Source organism: Cataglyphis hispanica, chromosome 14 (genome assembly GCF_021464435.1).
Source record: "Cataglyphis hispanica isolate Lineage 1 chromosome 14, ULB_Chis1_1.0, whole genome shotgun sequence".
Taxonomy (NCBI): Eukaryota; Metazoa; Arthropoda; class Insecta; order Hymenoptera; family Formicidae; genus Cataglyphis; species Cataglyphis hispanica.
The window spans coordinates 5,522,541-5,541,379 of NC_065967.1; the positions used below are offsets into that span (position 1 = coordinate 5,522,541).

The 18,839-nt window shown below is 40.0% G+C and overlaps 2 protein-coding genes and 1 long non-coding RNA gene across 4 annotated transcripts in view; 2 read left to right on the forward strand and 1 right to left on the reverse strand.

The window, feature by feature from the left end:
- LOC126854820 (uncharacterized) overlaps positions 1-18,839 on the forward strand; it is a 280,406-nt gene that overhangs the window by 107,931 nt on the left and 153,636 nt on the right. The window lies entirely within an intron of this gene.
- The window catches only part of LOC126854797 (zeta-sarcoglycan), a 210,588-nt gene that overhangs the window by 82,401 nt on the left and 109,348 nt on the right, over positions 1-18,839 (reverse strand). The gene's annotated exons all lie outside the window — the stretch shown is intronic.
- LOC126854828 (uncharacterized) lies at positions 1,882-5,545 on the forward strand. Its single transcript, XR_007688156.1, has 3 exons — positions 1,882-1,940; positions 5,305-5,362; positions 5,481-5,545. It is a non-coding gene; the product is annotated as an uncharacterized LOC126854828 (long non-coding RNA).

Here is an 18,839-nt window from a genome sequence, read left to right on the forward strand (position 1 = left end):
TAATCAAGCCACGTCACAATGGTATGTCACTTATATGTACGTGAGCTGCCGTCGTATTGGCGCCTCCAATGGTGGATAGACCCGACGCGTCGTGCGCCAGGATATAGGGAGGTACCTTACACAAAGACTCACAGCTGATTATTGCTACGCTCGTGGCAAAGAGCAGTCTAGTCCCTGCGGCTAACCGTCGAGCTCCCGTCCAATTGGTTTCGACATTATTGCGAACGTCAGGGAGTATTTCGAAGATGCGCGCGATTGCCGATGATGAATCATTGAATGAAGATTTAAGGTTTCGTGGAATTTCAAGGTTTTGCAAGGTTTCGTTATTCATTTCTTCTCGGAGTTGAAATTTTCTTCAACTTTTCTTCCTCTGTGGTGATTCTCTAAATTGTAGACATTTCCCTTCTCGCACTTATCAGATAAGAATTCACTCTCTTAAGAGCATTCATGGTCGGTCGCGTGACAAAATTCGAAAGGAGACAATCTGTTCCGGTAAAATAGAATTGCATAAGCAGTCTTGAGCGACGCGTTTTACCTTTTCAGAACAGTTAGACTCCTCCCTCCCCCTATATATATATATATGATGGAATTAAGGTACGTTAAGACGAAGGGAGGAAAAAAGGGGATGAGAAAAGAGCGTGCGTTTGCGATACGAGAAACACGCGAGAAAAAAAGAAAGAAGAGAGAGAGAGAGAGAGGGTAATAACGATGGAGAGAAAAGGACGGCGAGAGAAAGTAGGGTCGACTGTAAAAGCAACAGGTGCCGACGTCTACCTAGCACAAGCAAGCAGCTCTCTCTCTCTCTGTCCCTCTTCCCCTTTCATTCTTCCTCTCACCCTCTTCACCCTCTCGCGACTACCCTCGAGCAGATCCCGGCGAGATAGCAAAAATGTTTAATGGGGTGAACTCGCCGGAAAATACCAGGCGACCCGCGTCTCCTCGTAGCGCCACCCTGCGAAAATGTCGTTTCCCTCGATCAGTTTCGCATTAACGTTCCCGAGCCTGCTTATCGAGGGGCCTTTTCGTGTTTAGTGAGAGTTTTCCTTTTAAAAGAGCGGTATCTCGAATGCGCCGCGAATTCCTTCTCTACGAGATCGGGCGCACGTTGCATCGCGGGCGCCATGAAAATGCGCGACTTGATATTTTTCCCACCAAGAGATATAAATGAGGGGAGGAAAGCACGGGAAGAGCGCGAAAATAGATTCTCCCTCTCTCTCTCTCTCTCTTGTATCTCTTTTAAAATTATCTTTGCGTTTTCCCGCATTATTTTCCACACTTAATATATTAATATTTTTTTTTTATGATAACATTTGATGGCTGCCTGTGACGGTTTCTTTTTTAATATAATGTTCATTAAATTGAGTAACGCGGGGAGAGGAATTTGTAGAGAATATTTCTTTAAACACGTGCAATTTCTACGTAAATTCCTATAATGCCTGAGATAGATCTAGTACGTGATAGTTGGAGAGCGCGAAATTTGCGTAGCAACGAGACGACGTCTTTCTTTCTCGCGAAAGATCCCGCAATAAATGCCGGAGGGGGGGGGGGAACAAATGCAGCAATAAATGTTAAAGAGATCTCACTCGTCCCGAGAATGCGGCTTTAAAGCGAAGAAAGCTCCCGCGGGTCTGGCCGTGAAAGAATTCCAGGAGGGATCGAGATTACTTGGGAGGGTACAGAACTTTTTGATGGAAATAAATGAAACGCATTAATAAGGCCGTGGGTATTTCGTGCGAGTCTCCCGCGTAATAAAATTTATACGATGTTTGAAAAAAAAAAAAAATCGCGGTTCTCCAATCTCTTCGCTTTGTGCCGCGTTTATATTTGATTCTTATTAATGTCGAGGTTGTTAAACGAAAGCTCGGGCAAAGAGAAGAATCAACTGCTGCCAGCGAATGGAATAATAATCAGCGACGGAGCTTCTCCCTCACCCCAGCGAGGTATTATTATTATTGTGTATATTTTTCTAAACTCTAACGATATACATTGTTTTATTATCATCTTGATAGAATTTCAATGAGACCAATTAATTAATGAGAAAATTGATAATCACGGGATCAATTATATCGCAAAATTATTATATGCAACCGAGTGTATAGAATGTACTAAGCTTAATGAAATGACGTAAATCCGCGTCGTTAAATTAATTTACCACCAATCATGCAATTTTGAATTTATATCCAAAGCCTATCCAGTGCGCGATGGCGCTCGAAAATGCGCTCGTGATTTATTGGAGATTTACTTTCGGTCGACACGAACGGATCGACCGTTCCGGCTTTACCAACACAATTTGCCTAAAGTATATAGTTTATGGCTGAACGACCAAATCACCTCTAAATGCTCCCCTTTCCCTAAATAAAATGCATAATGTACTTCAATCATTTTATCGATTTGCTTTATCGCGATGATAACGTAGACCGCGCAGAGACATATTTGTACGCCATGTATGTGCTAAAATTAAGTATATCATGCGATTTTTATGTATAGGATGTTAGTAAATAAGTGCGAAAAATTTTAGGAGATAATTTTTCGTCAAAAATTAAGGGGGGTCTTTTATATGAATATATATTCCTATATCTCTCCCTGAGGAATTACATTCCTTCAAAGGAGAGATGAAAATTAGATTTTTTTTTTTTAATTATAATTTTCTGTTATTTCTATTCTATTTTTTTCCCAACATTTACTATAATTTTGTTCTGCTTGCTTTTTTTATTCTAAAATTCAACTTCTCGAAATCTACGCCCTTTAGCACGGTGCTGTGCCTAATATATTTTTTTTCTTGAAAATTATCGATTTTATCAAAAAATAAAAGATATAAAAAAGTTTTTAAAGAAATCAAGCTTTCTAACGCATATTCTTAGATGATCACATTTCGTTAAAAAAATTCTAATAAAATATTGAATAGAGGTTATTAATTTCATCTTCTTATAACGATACGGCAATATAAAAAAGAAAAAAAAATATTAATAAGTATCCTTTTTACCAGTGAATATGTCCGCTAAATTTCATTTTTCTAACTTGTCCAAAATGTGAAAAAAAAAGAAGAAGAAGATGAAAATTTAATTTATACCTTGCTTTTTGGAAGAATGCAGAAAGAATATATATATTTATATAAAAGATTGCCCTTAATTTTTGACAGAGAATCATTTCCTAAAATCTTTCGCATTTATTTAGAAACACCTTGTATGAGGCTCGGATATTTTCTCTTTTGGCCTTTACGCCGCCGGCACGTTTCCTCGCGTGTATGCGCCCGTGTACGTCAGGTACACCGCGACCGATACAGCGCTCGGCCACCTGTGTAAAACCTAAAACACGTAGCGAAGAAGGTGATTCTCGAGGCCGGGGTGATTCGAATTTAGGTAGCGGCGGCACTTTATACGGCGTTGCACCGCCAGCAAAGCACGGAGCCTTGCCTGCCTCTCGCGCCATCGCATATTAAACATTACCGAGAGGGTAGGGTGGTCGTTTTACGATCCCTCGAACATATCGTATTAATGTCGCTCGCCGTGCGCTCGCGCACGCTTGCGGCTTTACATCGCTCGCTTCCAATTTAATGCGTCTGCCGCGAGCTTGCCATTGTAGAGTGCATGTACGTTCATCCCCCTCCCCTCCCCTCCCCGCCCCTCTCTCCGAGTCTCCGGCCGGGGGTTTCAATGAATACGATTACGAACGCACGCGATAGCAATCTTAATGACGAACGTCTGCCGTGCCGAGATATTACGTGCATTCTCTTTCCTAGCGTTGCATCATCTACGACAAGACGATAAGACGATCTCTGTAACCTTATTAAAGTCTTTGATGTTAATTAAAAAATTATCGCTATTTTTTTTTTATTTTCGAATTTCCGTGAGAAATTCATTCAAAATTGAATTATATAATTCAAGATATCACATTTAAAATATCTTCTCTCTCTCTCTTACACGGAAACTTTCCGCTTCCTTTCATGACATTTAAAATATCTTTTCTCTCTCTCTCTCTCTTACACAGAAGCTTTCTGCTTCCTTTCATGGCATTTTTTCAGAGTGTAATTATACGATAAATTTCTTGTTGCTCTCTCTCTTTCCCGAAAGATCCGGTCGTTAGGAAAAAAAGAAAAGGAAAGAAAAGAAAAGAAAAAAAAAAAAACAACCGCTGTTGCTTCTTGTATTTTATCCTTTACCGCGGGAACGAATGAAGGCGTTGCCGTAAAGAAGCGCCGATGAGGGCGAACTCTCACTTCCTATGCTAATGCTGAGGGCGAAGTCTCTCCGCGCCGTGTTCATAAAGACGAGCGGCGAAATAAGACCATTGCAGCTGCAACGTTGAGGGAAGCAGCAGGCACGGGGTGAGGAGGAGGAGGGGGTAAGGGGGTTGTTATGCTCCCGGCATCTGCCACCGCTGCATCCGATATGCAATATTTTCTTGGCCGAACCCGCGTGTCGCTTCGCGAAATCGATGGTAACGTCGGGGAAAAAAAAGTTCTCGCTTTAAGCCAATTCTCTACAAGTCCGCAAGCTAATTTTCCATCTCGCATATAATTATTAATTTCATACAATAATTTGTTCATCTGTGGTGTAAAAAAATATACCATGCGCATATATGAAATCGCTCGCTTTTCTTGACTGTCAAAAATATATTACCCATTTAAAAATTAATATTTTTTTACCATATGTTATCTTTTTATAAAACATTAATTTAAAAAGTCAATTTATGTTACTTGAAAAAAAAAAAAAAATGAGCACGTATATAAATATTGTTGCATCTCATTATAATATTGACGGATCAAGGCAACTCACCAAAATGCACTCGCTCGACGAATATCCGTTATGCCGGCACGACTATCACATCATACAAACGAGATAACGTATATCGACGTGACAATGCGGTAATTGTACATGACAATGCAGTAAAATTCATGTTCGCATAAACGCACCGTATTTGGATTTATCGAACGCGCGTGATAAATGAACGCCACACGGTACCTGCAGTCAACACCCGCGCGTCTACGATAATGCGCTTTAATTTATGCGACGTCGCATATAAATAGGTGTGCAACTAATTAAAGGTTTATTTTTGTCGCGTTAAAATACAGTAATGAGACGCGCGCGAGGGATGTTGACGATCGATCGCGAAATGTCTTCCGTTTACGATTTGATTCCGTCCCCGATCGAGCCGAATTCAGACCAGAAGAGACGGAGAAGAGAGGCAGTCGTGCCGAATCCCATGGCGATGTTACGTGTCTGATTTAATGTTTGGGGACTCGATGTCGCGGGGCTGCCTGGTGTTTCGGTAAACGTTTTATCCATGGCGATGTGACGCTGATAGAATTTCAGACTGACTTTCTCTCCCGGCTCCCAACCAGAGAATTCGCAGACCCGCAAATGTGAGAGACTGAAGTTTAACAGAGACGAGACGTGGGAGCGTTCTCTCGGACGATCTTTCTGCGTGAAAACGTGCGAGAAAACAAGCTGGTTGATTCGACATTTCCCGCTTAATTCCAGACCGAGAAAAGAACAACGCGGGTATTTCCGTGAAAATTAAAAGCGATATGGAGAAAAGATGCCTGAACTGACATATATTTTCTTCGCCGGTATATCTTTATTTTTTAATAATTAAATAAGTATTATTTTATCGGAGCAAAAATAAATATGATTTACTTCATTATTTAATTTATTCATCACAAATCTGTGTATTTTGCTACTCGTTATGTGCTAAATTGCATTATATTAAATCCTTAAAGAATTTGAAAGTTTATTCCTGTGATTTTCTTTAGTGATTTGTATAATATAAATAACTGCATCTTTGTTTTCATAATTTTTATTCTGAGATATAGATTTTTAAATTCGATTTTTATCGTTTCTCTCATAAAGAATTAAACTAGGATATTCTGTAAATAATTTGCGATCTATATATTGATATAATAAATATTTTATAAATATTTTACTGTAAAATATTAATTCAAAGAAACTGGCTGTGTGCGATTTGGTCTGTATTTATTTTTCATATACGTTGTAAAAAAATGACTTGTAATCAAAACTTCAGTTTCGACGAAGATTAAAATAAATATTTTCACGAATAAGAAAAAAATATAATTTACTTGAAAAATGATAAATTTTGTCATTTACTGCAATATTTCTCCAAATTTTTATCCTGCTTTTCTAGTTTTTAATGAACATTGTCGGTTTTGAAATCTAATTTTTCAGATCACAATTCGCGCTTTCAAAAAAAAAACAAATGTTTATTGATGAAAAAAGATTTGGATTATTAACGAAACTATAATGCAATCTAATGAGAAGCAAAATGATACGTCAGTGTCGATTCTTCCTCTCGACGTGATACGCTGACGTACAAGCCTGTTATGATAATCTGAGCTAGATACATTACATGGCGATGTATTGCCCAACTAATGTCCGAAATAGAAACGAGCGTATGCCAAGCCACGAGTGATCAATATCCGAAGAGAGACTAATCTGCCCGCGGAGCCTCGTAAACCTCTGACGCGTGTGAAGGCAACATCAATCCTTCGCATGTGTGAATTAATTCATCGAAGATAGCGCTGTCCTTTTTCATAGCAATTGTTACTTTCATTTTGAGCATACGACTCAAAATCATAGATCTCCTCGATTGTTTCGACGACGGACACACGAGCGACAAAAGCGAGAGCAAGATAGAGAGAGAGAGAGAGAGAGAGAGAGAGAAATGCACGATCGAATGGTTATGCAGGTTGTCTGTTGCTGCAGGACTAATTCTAGCCGCGATAATCAAATCTAATCCCTTGAAACAGCCGCGGGCTTTAACTGGTAACCAATGTTAGGTCGGCTTACTATATTGTAGGCAAGAGAGAGAGAGAGAGAGAGAGAGAGAGAGAGAGAGGAAGAGAGAGAAAGCAAGAGGGTTGATATACATAGGATAGCGCATAGATTTCAAACTAGCGGATTTTGTATGCAGCCCTCGATCTCTAACCCTGAGGGCGATATTCTGTTTAAGGTCTCGACTCGAAGAACTGGTAGGGAAGCCTAAACATGAATATCTGGATTAAGTTATCAACGACGTACTTTCTCACCTCCGAGAACCATCCATCAACGCTACTGTCACGTCTTCTTTTATAAATACCTTTTTTTTTAAACAAAATATTCCGTGTCTATTAAAGCGAATCAATCCATCCGACAAAGTGATGTCAAGTGATAGTTTCTTTATTTAAGATGACAGTTCTCTTTTGGCCATCGCCATTTGTCTCTCTCATTAATCAGATTATTATAAAACCAGGACGAGAAATATGCGCTTCAACGTTGAATAAATAATCGCGACTCTCTTTATCGATTCAATCGAAATACTAATTTTCAATCTCCATTACCCCATTAAATCGACAATCGAGACGAGGAGCTGCAGTGAATCGCCGTCGATTCGTCTTTTATCTCATCGTGGAAAGACGAAGTGGCCGCCTAATCAATGCCAATTTAAAAATCCCCGTCACGTCGCCTTATATCTCCGGTCATTTCTTCTCGGGAGAGAAGCTCGCTCCATCGTCGTGTTAAAAGGAGAAACGGGAAGAGGGAGAGAAGTCCGAAGCGTTAGATGTAAAAGGAAGAGTTAGGAGAAACGTGCCGTACCGTGCAAAGAGCATCATGCGCGCAATCTTGTATGCAAATCGAGGAAGAGAGGGACGAGGGCGGAGAGAAAGAGAGAGAGAGAGAGAGATGGGACGGAAAAAGGAGAGACGAAGGATGAGGAAGGGAAGGTGAAATGCGCGTGCGAGGAAGGTACTTTAAGAAAAATTTGTTCCCTCAAGATTTCTATATGCAAATGCGACACCGCTGGCGCTCTCTCCGACGGCTCGCGCCGTCCCGGATTTGCATTCATATTCCCTCTCTCTCTCTCTCTCTCTCTTTCTCTTGCCGGCGGAAACGCGTGCGGTGTCGCTCCGTTTTATTAATGATCCCTAAGTATCGGCGAACAGAGAAGCGCGAACAGAGCGAAGCGTCAACGAGCCGGCGCAACGAATGACGAGAGGGGGGAGTGGGGGGGAAGAGGGGGTGGTGGAATCGCGGTGCTCTAATTACCATTAACCCATTAGGTGGCATAATTTGCCTAATCGGGTACGCCGATGTGTATTATTACATTACGTTATTTGAGATGGGTTTATCTCGGCGCGGGCAATGTTTTGTATAATATTAGTTTATCGGATCGCTGCTGCGGCAGGATGTGTTGTGCGTTGCATGTTAACGCGGCGTTACGCCGCGGGGATTACGTACTCGGGGGTCTCGGATGCCATTTTCTTCGTATCGTTTAATAAGATCGCGCGCATGGAAATTTCTGTCGGAATTAATCACCCGCGCGCGAGAGCCGCGAGCTTAAATAGAGTCCTCAGGTGAGGTCGCAAGCTCGCGCCATCGATTTATTTACAAATGGAGTGATGATTCTTGCCTTTCGACCAGGTAAACTTTGCCTTCGTTCATTGTTATGTAAACATATTGCGACGCGATGCTGTTTGCCCTTCGTGGCAGCCTCACCGAGGCCCATTTTATTTTCCGCCAAATCGGCAAATATGAAAATATAGTCGGCATTTATATACGTACGTGGGGAAATGATGCGAGGTCGCGCGAAATATATTGCTTACGATGGCGATACGAAAAGTGGATAAATCGGTAAGGAATTGTCCCGTTTGGCAAACTTCGTCGTTGATAACTCTCGGCTGTCGTGTCTCGCGGCAAGTAAATTCTCGCTGATAGCGTTCGATCGCGTCTCGCGCAAGAACGTTGAAGCGGGAAGGGAGAAGCTTGGCAGCGCATTTTCCCCGCTCCCCTCCCCTCCCCTCCCTCCCGTTGTTGCAGGGAAATGTCAAGAAAAACAGTGTCGCCCGGGGAATACCTGATCGGTACCCGGGGTATCGACACGAGGCTGCGCGTCTCGGTAAAACTACGAGCTTTTCGCACACGCGAACAAAGTAGGACGGGAGAAACGGGAAATTAAGAGAGGATCGCGGGAGAAAGAGAATAAAAAAAAGGGGAAAGGAGGAAAAAGGAGGGAAGAAGGGGAGGGAAATGTACGGCGAGTAATGCGATTTCGCTGCCGAGGGAGGGAGGGAGGGAGGGAGAACCACGTGAAAAAGTTCGTCCCGTCTCATCCTTCATTCCACGCTCGTCTCGCTCTCGCGCGCCATTTCCTCCTCCCCTCCCCCCCTTCCCCCTCCCCCTTTTTATCTTTTTACGTCTTCGTTTTGCCGAGGATCAAAGTGCGACCGCGATTACTCTCCCTCCCCCATCCTCCCCTCGACCCCGTTTGTCAGTTTTCTCGAAGCTTAATCTAGTCGATTCGTACATACGTCAAATTCAAACGACACGACACGGTGGATTAATTGTCACGATTATTTTTGACGAATGTTCGGTTAATTGTTCGATGATTTTATATCGCCTTTTCTCTCTCTCTCTCTCTCTCTCTCTCTCTTCTTCCGGCATTTCGCCGTTTACACTTTGACCTCGCATGTGGATGCCTTTTGTTCTACTTCGCGTGGAGATTAAAGAGAAATCGCGGAAAGAAAGATGCAGGTTAAAAGCATTTATTTCGAGAACCTGCACTTAAGGGGAGTAAAACCGGAATTAGAAGCGATTCTACTTCAATCCAGAATCTCTCGCGGATCAAATACGATTCGCGATAGGAGAACAATCCGTTGAAAGAAGCATAGAAGAAAGTATTCTTTCTCTCTTTCTCTCATTTTCTCTCTTTGAAAGGATTTCCTTGTGCGGAATCAACAACATGACACATTTGACGTTTCTCGAATAATTTGACAGTATTTACGCAATGACAGTCGCAACGTTATATGTATAAGCGTATCGCAATGTCCTGAAGTTTCATCAATTATATTTTTGCTTCCTCAGAGAGAAAGCTTTGTTTTTGTGAAAAAAAATTTATTTAAATTTCGATGTCAATGTATTTAGAATATTTTAAAACGTCAGAAAAACATATTTTTACAAAATGTTTGTATATATGCACAAAAAAGACATGATTGTTCCAACTTCCGTAAATTTTGAGATAACGAGCTAAATTTTTTTATACGAATAGAGTATCATTAAAGGTTGGTTGGTATTGTACTTGGCTAGGATCGGTAAAGGGGTTTATTTTTTATAAAATTTTGAATTTTTCAAAAAAATAATGTTGCTCTAACTTTCGTAAATTTTGAGATATTGGTCCAAGTATTTTTATACGAGAAGAGAATATCATTAAAAAATGGCATTAAATTTGATGAGAATTGGTAAAAGGATTTATCTTTTATGAATTTTTCAATTTTTCAATAAATATCTGTGCACGCTCTTCTACAAATTTTAAGATATCGGGCTAAATATTTTTATGTAAATATTTTATGAATAGAATATCATTAAAAGATGGTTATTATTGAATTTGATGAGGATTGGTGAAAGAGTTCGTTATTTATGAAATTTCGAATTTTTCTAAAAAAAAAAAAAGGATTACTGACATTAGGGATTAAGGAGAAGGGAATAAGATTAAGCAATGTGCAAGTTTTCTAATCCGCACAATATTTTACTCGTCCTAGATTTGACATCTGAAAATATCACGCTTTTCGTAGCAGCGCGTGCGAATAAGATTGCGCTTCGAGGCTTTGCGTGAAATGTAGTTAACGCCTCCGGATTCAGGCAGACAACGACGTAATCGCAAACGACATTATGCGTCCCCGTGGGGATGCGGCCGCAATCTGTCCAAGCAAGACCCGAAGCAACTCGGTCGGATGGCGCCAAGTTTCTTCGAGGTAATATGGCATGCCAGACGGACAGCTTGCGGAAGCCGCGCGACGGTGGTTGGCTGCCGCGGCGGCGCGAGTAAGCTTAATTAGGGATAAAAATCGAGTTTGCTCGACCGGCGTCGAGATTCGTCGCTCGCTCTCTCGCGACGAAACGAAATCTCATGATTATTAGATTTCCTCTGCTTCTGTAAAGGGATGGATAGGAGGGGGACCAAGGAAGCGGCTAGTGTCCCGGGCGGGTTGCCTGGCTAAACAGTCGACGGACTGTGATCCGAGAGAAAGGGGCGACCGGAGGAAGGTGAAAGAGGGAGGGAGGGAGGGAAGGGGGAGGAGAGACGGACGGGGTGGCACGAAACTATTTCTCTTGCTTTCTCGGCGCGCCGGTTGTGATTTGAATATATCCAGTTAGCGGCGCGTGCCTCGAATACCGGATCCGCTTGACGGAAACGCTTGAAGGAGCCACTCGTTACTTCGTTCGTGCAATATTAGCCACCGTTCACTTCGTTGTCCGTCCCTCGTTCCCGTTCCCCGCTCGCAGCCGTTTACGATTAGCCCACTCGGAATTTTATTGGACGAGCATTGGACGGACTCCCGCCGATAACACGCCGGATTAATCGAGTCCACGTGAGTCGCTTATAATCTGTTACGCCCCCATCCTGGGCGCGTTTAGTTTGTTTTTTTCATCGATCGATGATGTTGCGTAAAAGGGACTGTGTGTGTAAATCATGTCGACTCTTGTCGCAACTTTGCGTCCGCAGCTTCTCCGAAGAACTTCGTCCGAGTTCCGGATATTGAAGGGAATTAAGCCGTTGAAAGAAGTAAGCTGTTAAAAGTGCCGCCGCTTCGCGATAATTAATCATCGGGACTGTACGGCCTATTAGCTGGCATTAAAACAAAGCTCGTTTAAACTTGGCCGCGTCATAAATTTTTCCGTCGCCCCCAGTCGCATGATAAAAAAGAAATTTAACCGAAAATTTAATGAAAAATTTTTATCTCACTTTTGTGAAAGGGAACGCGTCTTTTAGAGAGATAACGAAATTCTCCTGCGAATTCCATTTACTACGCGCGATATACAATTTTGAATGCGGTTCAATCTGATGGGCATAAAACTGCGCGAAGTAAACTCGCTTAAAAAACATGTAATTTGAATTTTCGCGGAAAAAAAAGAGAACTATCCTGAAAATGAAAACCTTCGACGGTAAATGAAAATTGTAGCGTGGCAATTAAAATTGGATATCCGTCATATATTACCATCTTCCCCTCCCCATCTTTCTCTCTTTCGCGTTGTATTATTTTAAAATAAACATCGCTACAACCAACGGGCTTGCTAAAAAAATTAAAGGGGCGAACAATTGTCGTTGCTCGGCATAAATCTTTCAAATAATACGAGCTAGTACTATATATATTTTATACAGTTTTATAAATGACGTCGAAATAATTTGCAGCAATTTGTTTAAAAATACGATAACACCGGTTTCGTCTCAAACTCGATGTATGTGTCAGACAAGGATGTCATCTGTCAAAACATTGACAAAAGCATGAAAATTTTGTAGATTATTCTATTTTTTTTTTTTTAAGTATTTATGCAAAACCTGAGCACAATTTTCTTATTTTTAGATTTTTATGGAAAAAAAATCGCGTATTGTAACATTTATTGATAAATTTGACGAGGAAAAAATATTGCCAACGAAATAAAAATTTTCACACATGTTAAAAAAACTCTTAATAAATATTTGTGCTAAGCTTGATTTAGGCTCATTTATTTGTTTGAAAATTATTTACTAAAAATTGTGAAAAGATTATTCTCTCTCTCTTTCTCTTTCTGAAAATTACTCGTCTTTCTTTGTTCCTCGCAGTTGATTTCAGGGGATAATCACGATCAAAAGATTTTATCATAAATTTAGGAAAAATATTAATTACAACTATTTTCTTTTACGAAGACATTAAAAATCACATTATTTTGTGATACTTTAATTCTTTTTTCCTGATTTATTTATTTGATTTTTCAAACAATACAAATGTAAAAAATATTTTTTTTTTAATTTTTTGACGACTTTTGTATAATCAAAACATCCTTAAGGAATAATTCAGATATTTGTGGGGGGGCGGGGAAGAGGACTCGAGTAATTAAAACAAAGAACACATAAAGAGAGACGAGTGTTGCTCTCGAATATTATAAATTTAATCACGCGGTGTGAAAATACATTTCGCGTATTGACGCATATTCATTCTATCCCCGTGTTTATTTAAGTCTTGGCGATCCCTCGTACCTCTTGGAGCAGTTTTACGCGGCGGCGGCGGTTAGAGCAGACGGAATTAATCGCCGTCCGCACCACGCTACGTCGTAATCGATGTTATCTCGCGCTTTATTCCGCTCCGTTATAGCATAATAACCATTCGTGCCTTTACATTATTTTAAGCAAGCGCGCGGCGATAACCTCGGCCGTGAACCATCCGCGTCCGGATGGCCGACACGTGCGAAGCAACGCGCGGAAGTGCGAGGGAAAACAGAGAGGGAAGCAGGAAGTAGGAAAGCGGAAGGCGAAGACCGCGGGAGGGGGGGGGGAGGGAGGGAGGAGGATGCGCGTGGCGGCAGCTTGCGATAATAGTCGCGAGATAGTGAGCTTTATCGTCGGCGCGATAACAATCGCTGTTATTTTACGCGGCCCAAACCGCAATCTCGCGATTGCATTAACGAATACGTACAATACGTCCGCGAGGATGGAAAGTAGAGACGCGCGAGATTCCTCGACTTGGCGAAATTAACTGTATCCGCGGACTCCTGCAGAGGCGAGCTTGTCAATTTCTGTCGCAACTAATGAAAACTTCGCATCCGTTTACGGATGCGGCGGACCAGACCAGCTTTTCAATCCGTTTAGCCACTTCGGCGTCGCTTATTCGTTTCACCGACGATAATGACAGACTTGTCGCCGTGTATTGCCGGGGCTTGTCAGGTATTTGCGGATGCGACGGAATACAAGGGGGAGTCGGATAAAACGATTAAGCCACGGGAATTGAATTGGACCGCGCGCTCCAGCAGCGCGCGAGATACACGCCCGTCCCCTTTGCACGTGCGCGAATTGTGAAAGTCTGAGTCTCGAATAATATCCCCGAGGCGCCGGGGATAGCTTCTTATATTCTTACCTCCTTCCCGCTATTTACAGCGCAATCGTGTAACTAACATGTGCTAATGAACAAAAATTAATTACTGAGAATTGATTATAAGGTGGGAATATCGTGCTATATTAATCGAGCTAAATTTAGTTTTACAATAATTCAGATATATTGAATAATTAAACAAATGCAACTGGAATCCAAGTTAAGATTTTTTTTTTTTTTTAAGAAGAATACATGAAACGAAATATTTCAATCTTTTTTTAAAATCTTCTTCAACTGCAGTTTTTTTTTTAAACCTAAAGACGATATTCTTTAACAAACAATAACATCAAGTATAATCTAAATATTAAACAAGTGAAGAATTGTGCAAATTAGAAATTTGAGCAACCACATCTTTTTTTTTAAATTCAAAATTTCATAAAAAATGATCTTTTAATGATATTCTAATTTGTGGAGGAGCGTGCACAGATATTTATTAAAAAATTCAAAAATTCATAAAAAACCCTTTCACCAATTCTCATCAAATTAACACCACCAACCATCCTTTAATAATATTCTATTCATGAAAATATTCGTGAAAATATTTAGACCGACATCTCATATACACATACACGTACGAACATTTTGTAAAAATGTGGCTTCTTTGACGTTTTAGAATATTCTGAAGACATTGGCATCAAAATTTGAAAAAAAAAAAAATTTCATGAAAAACAAAGCTTCCTCTATAAGGAAGCAAAACTATAAAGAAGAAATTATCGCATCGAAACAAGCATATCGAAGGCTGATAAAGATTGGAATAAGAAATAAGCAATCTCATTCCGGTCTTGCATTTTTTTTTCTCATCCTCGAGGCGAGACGGGAGACAGCGGGCACGCAGACTGAAGAAAAGAAGCCGCGAAAGTAGCCGAGGTGGTAGTCGAGTTCGAGCGAACAAAGTCGATATTAAAATCAATCCAACTGTCGGGCCGACAGTTTGGCCCGAGTTTGTAACCTTAAAACTTCGTCTTCGTTCCCTCTTTGCCACAGGATCGTATATTGAACTTTAGTCAAGTTCACTCTCCTATTTGCGTTATTCTCCGCCGCGGCGCCGCAAAAGGTTAAGAAAATCCGGCCAAGTGAACGAATGAGGCGGGGAGGGAGGGAGGGAAGATGAAATCACGAGAAAGAAAGGATATAACGAAGAAATAAGCGAAGAAAGTTTGGCCGCTGATCTCTCGTAGTATCTGCTAAGTAGCACGGCACGATCTTAAGTGCTGCCTGGTAGTTCGACACCCTTCCCTTCGGCATCCCTTTTCGCGAAATGAAGGAGAGCTTCCTCGTTAATTCGAGGAATATTCGCGGCTGTTCTGCGCGGCATTAATGAAATAAGCAACAATGTCTCGCTTATCATCGTTGATCTAGAGATATTGGATACTTTATGACATTACTTTGCTTCACGTTATATCTTGTGATGTGACGAATATTTTCTAGCCAAATGACAAATTGAGAAAATATAACATTTTTTTTTTTTATTTTCAAAGAATATAAATTTTTACACGATTTTCCGGAATTTTTTCCGAATAATAAACACGATTTTTGTACCGAAAAAAAATACTGAACCCATAAAAATGTTTTTATTAAAATTATTTATTTAAATACTTGCAAAGAAATTAGTTTCAACAAGCAGCCAAATATTTGAATTAATAAAATATATTTATATATAAAATAAAATAAAAGAAAAATCTTCTTTTATTTGCAAATGAAAAATTTTATTAAATTTTTTATCTTTATTATACTAAATTACTTCCTTAAAAAAGATATGTTCTAAATTTTTGACTGCTTGTTTCAAAAACACAAGTTTTCTTCATTTCAATAAATAATTTTTTACCTTCAAATAAATATTCTTTTTATATAAAAATTTTAAGTAAGTGTATTTTAAAAATTAAAATTTTTATTATGTGCAACTAATATTTTATTTAATATAACAAAAAGTTTTTGCTAACAAAGTATATATTTATTTAAGAAAAATCAAAATTAACAAGATATATTTATTTAAACTAAAAAAAATTTTATTCTTAAAAGTTAAAAACCTCGTCGTCTATCTTAACGTCATGAGATTCTTTTCAGATCTTGAGGCACATGAGCGAAACGCGGCCATATTACGAGCTGAAAGGCGTCGAGTAACGGCGTTAATTAAAAGCAAAGACGGTTCTCTGCTCGGGCTCGTAAGGGAAGGGAAAACGGCCCGACTAGGTCAGACCGAGTGGGCGAAGCGGCGACTCGTCATTAAAGTTATACAAATCGCCGATCACGCTCGGCTGTTTCTCGGTTTCTCCGCGACGATTTACCAAAAATTATCCGTCGATCGGCCGACATTATTCTTATCATCGTAATTGCGAATCGATAACGATTGATCGAGTGTCGTCCAAGTTAATCCTCGAATTTATTTTACAATGCGAATAATTTTGGAGCTAGAATCTGCCGCTGTTGGGTATAAAGTACTCCCCGTGGTATTTACAATCGCAGAAAATTCCGATGTATAACTGCTTGATTATACCTTACATATTATATCTATTTCGCCCTCTCCTTCCTCCACATACGCGCTACGAAAGGGGATTAATATTTACGTTGTTCGGGCGGGTATTATTTCGCCGCGCGTCGTCGTATTTTATTTTCATTATCGTCTCGGGAGCGATAACCAAACGCAAGTCGTTTTCCGGCTAATTCGACGTTATTATTTCCGCGGGCTCATCGAATGGCGATATTATTTACGGAAAAGCGATTCCTTCGGCGACGACGATGCCGAAAGAGGGAATCGTAAAACTCGGCAATAACGCCGGAACAACCGGAATGAGCTGCCGGATGGCGGGCGAAGGAGAGGCTTTAGAATCCGTAATTAAACGGGATGGCTAGAGAGTCACCGCGCGTATAGGAGCCTCTCTTCCTTCCGGCATAAAAGATTTTATGTCCGGCCTCACTCGTCGCGTACGCTCTTCGTTCTCCTCATCCTACCTCACTTTGTTTCTATGTCGCTTTCGTATAAATTCGCCAATGACCCGTCCACGTCACCATCACGGTACGTAGGTATTTCCTCGCGTATGTACAGACTCCAGTTACTTCCGCTTGCTTTTATTTACACATTATTTTTTAAGTTCATTATACAGACTCGCCTTACTTTCGCTTGCTTTTTTTTTATAGATTATTTCTCGAGTTGATTTTTCCGGAATTGAAATATGAAGATTATCTAATCTGTAATATTTAAGAATGCTTTAAAATATTGATATAGAGTTTAGTAAAAAAGAAGATATTTTTATTTTATTTTTCTCATTTTGTTACTAAAACAGGCAGCATTATATCAGACGTTCTTTTTAATTTGTTAATTAGGAAAGAAATTTGATATATTAATATATTATATCATGTTGGGATTAAAAAAATATTCAACATATTGATATGAAAATTTATTTTATTAATTTTAAATTGACTAATATTATAAGGAATAACAATACATTTTCAACAAATTGCAGATATAATTCTTGCTAGTTTTAAACTTTTAAATTTTTAATCGAAGCTATCATCCTTGGCGGTTCTGCTCTGCATTGTTTGAATTCCATTCATATTCAAAATTGAAGTACTTTATTTGAAATAAATTTGATTAACCAATCCGATAATAATGGCCGATAAATCGACGCGGAGACGAGCTGCTGCAATTAATTATATTAACACTGTTGGAAAATTTGTCTTTTTTTTTTTTTTTTTTTTTTTTAAAAAATTTTTGTGTTAAATATTTTAACCGGCATGTTTGTTAATTTTGAACTCAAATGTAAATTGTTAAAACAACTAAAAAAAGTGTGAAAATAATATAATGGGCACATATTTTTAATTTTACACAATAAATATTTTCCATATTATTAGTGACAGAATTTATCTGTCAAAATTTACAGAAAAAAAATGTGTTGATTTTATTCTACAATAAGAATGACTGCAGATTGTGAATAACTTTTTTATCCAAGTTAGTTTTGTCATTAAAAATATGTTGATTTTATATAAAATTCATTCCAAATCACTATAAAGTTTGCATTTCTTTTGCGTTGAAATATTAACATTATTAAACATGTCATTATTTAACATATCCACATTACGTTGAATTAACTTAAAAATATGTCTGACCATTTGCCACATACACCGGTTAAATTTAAATCAAATCTTCCAATAGCATGCGATTTTATTTCGCGCACGAAAACGACGCATCATCCACTTGCGCGGATCTCGATGGCCGGCGCGCCAAGAGAAATACATAAATTACGCGGATGGGCGATGGTGGTGGTGGTGGCGCGCGGCCCGACCCGGGTTATGGCGACGTGACTGCAAGTTAGTTCGTATTAAAGTTATGAATATAAATCACACACGGGGTCGGCTCGTTCCCCGTGCTTCTTTCCACGACGGCCTCTCACGGCCTTGCACGGACCCTGCCGACGACGAGACCACCACCACCGATCGTATCCTCTTTCTCTCTCCTCGTTCTTTAACCATACCCGCGCCCCATACCTTTCCCCTTCTTCGCCGGTGCGAGCTTCGCACCTTCGCCCCGAGCCAGGTGTAGCGCAGCTCGGGGTGTCAAAGTACCGGCCCATTATTCACCCCCTCTCCTTCCCCCTCTCCCCTTCTTTCCTCCCGCGTCAGAGTTCATGTCTCTCTGACACGCATTCCCGCCATCGCATCTCCCTCCCCCTCCCCTCTTCTTTTTTCCTTCCTTCTTTATAAGGTCGAACTCGCGAACGTTTCGATGCTGATCCCTGGATATGGCAATCGCTTGTCAAGTTATTCGCGCGTGAAAAATAGTCGGCGAATGTAAAAAACGCTTAATCTCGCGACGTGGGCGCGACTTAAAATCCTGCACGGCAATAGATGTGTATTATATACGCCGGTTAGGCAATAAGGAAGTCGATGTAAATTGTGATATAAAAAATGATTTATCGCGATTTCATTGCGATTCTTATACATACAATAG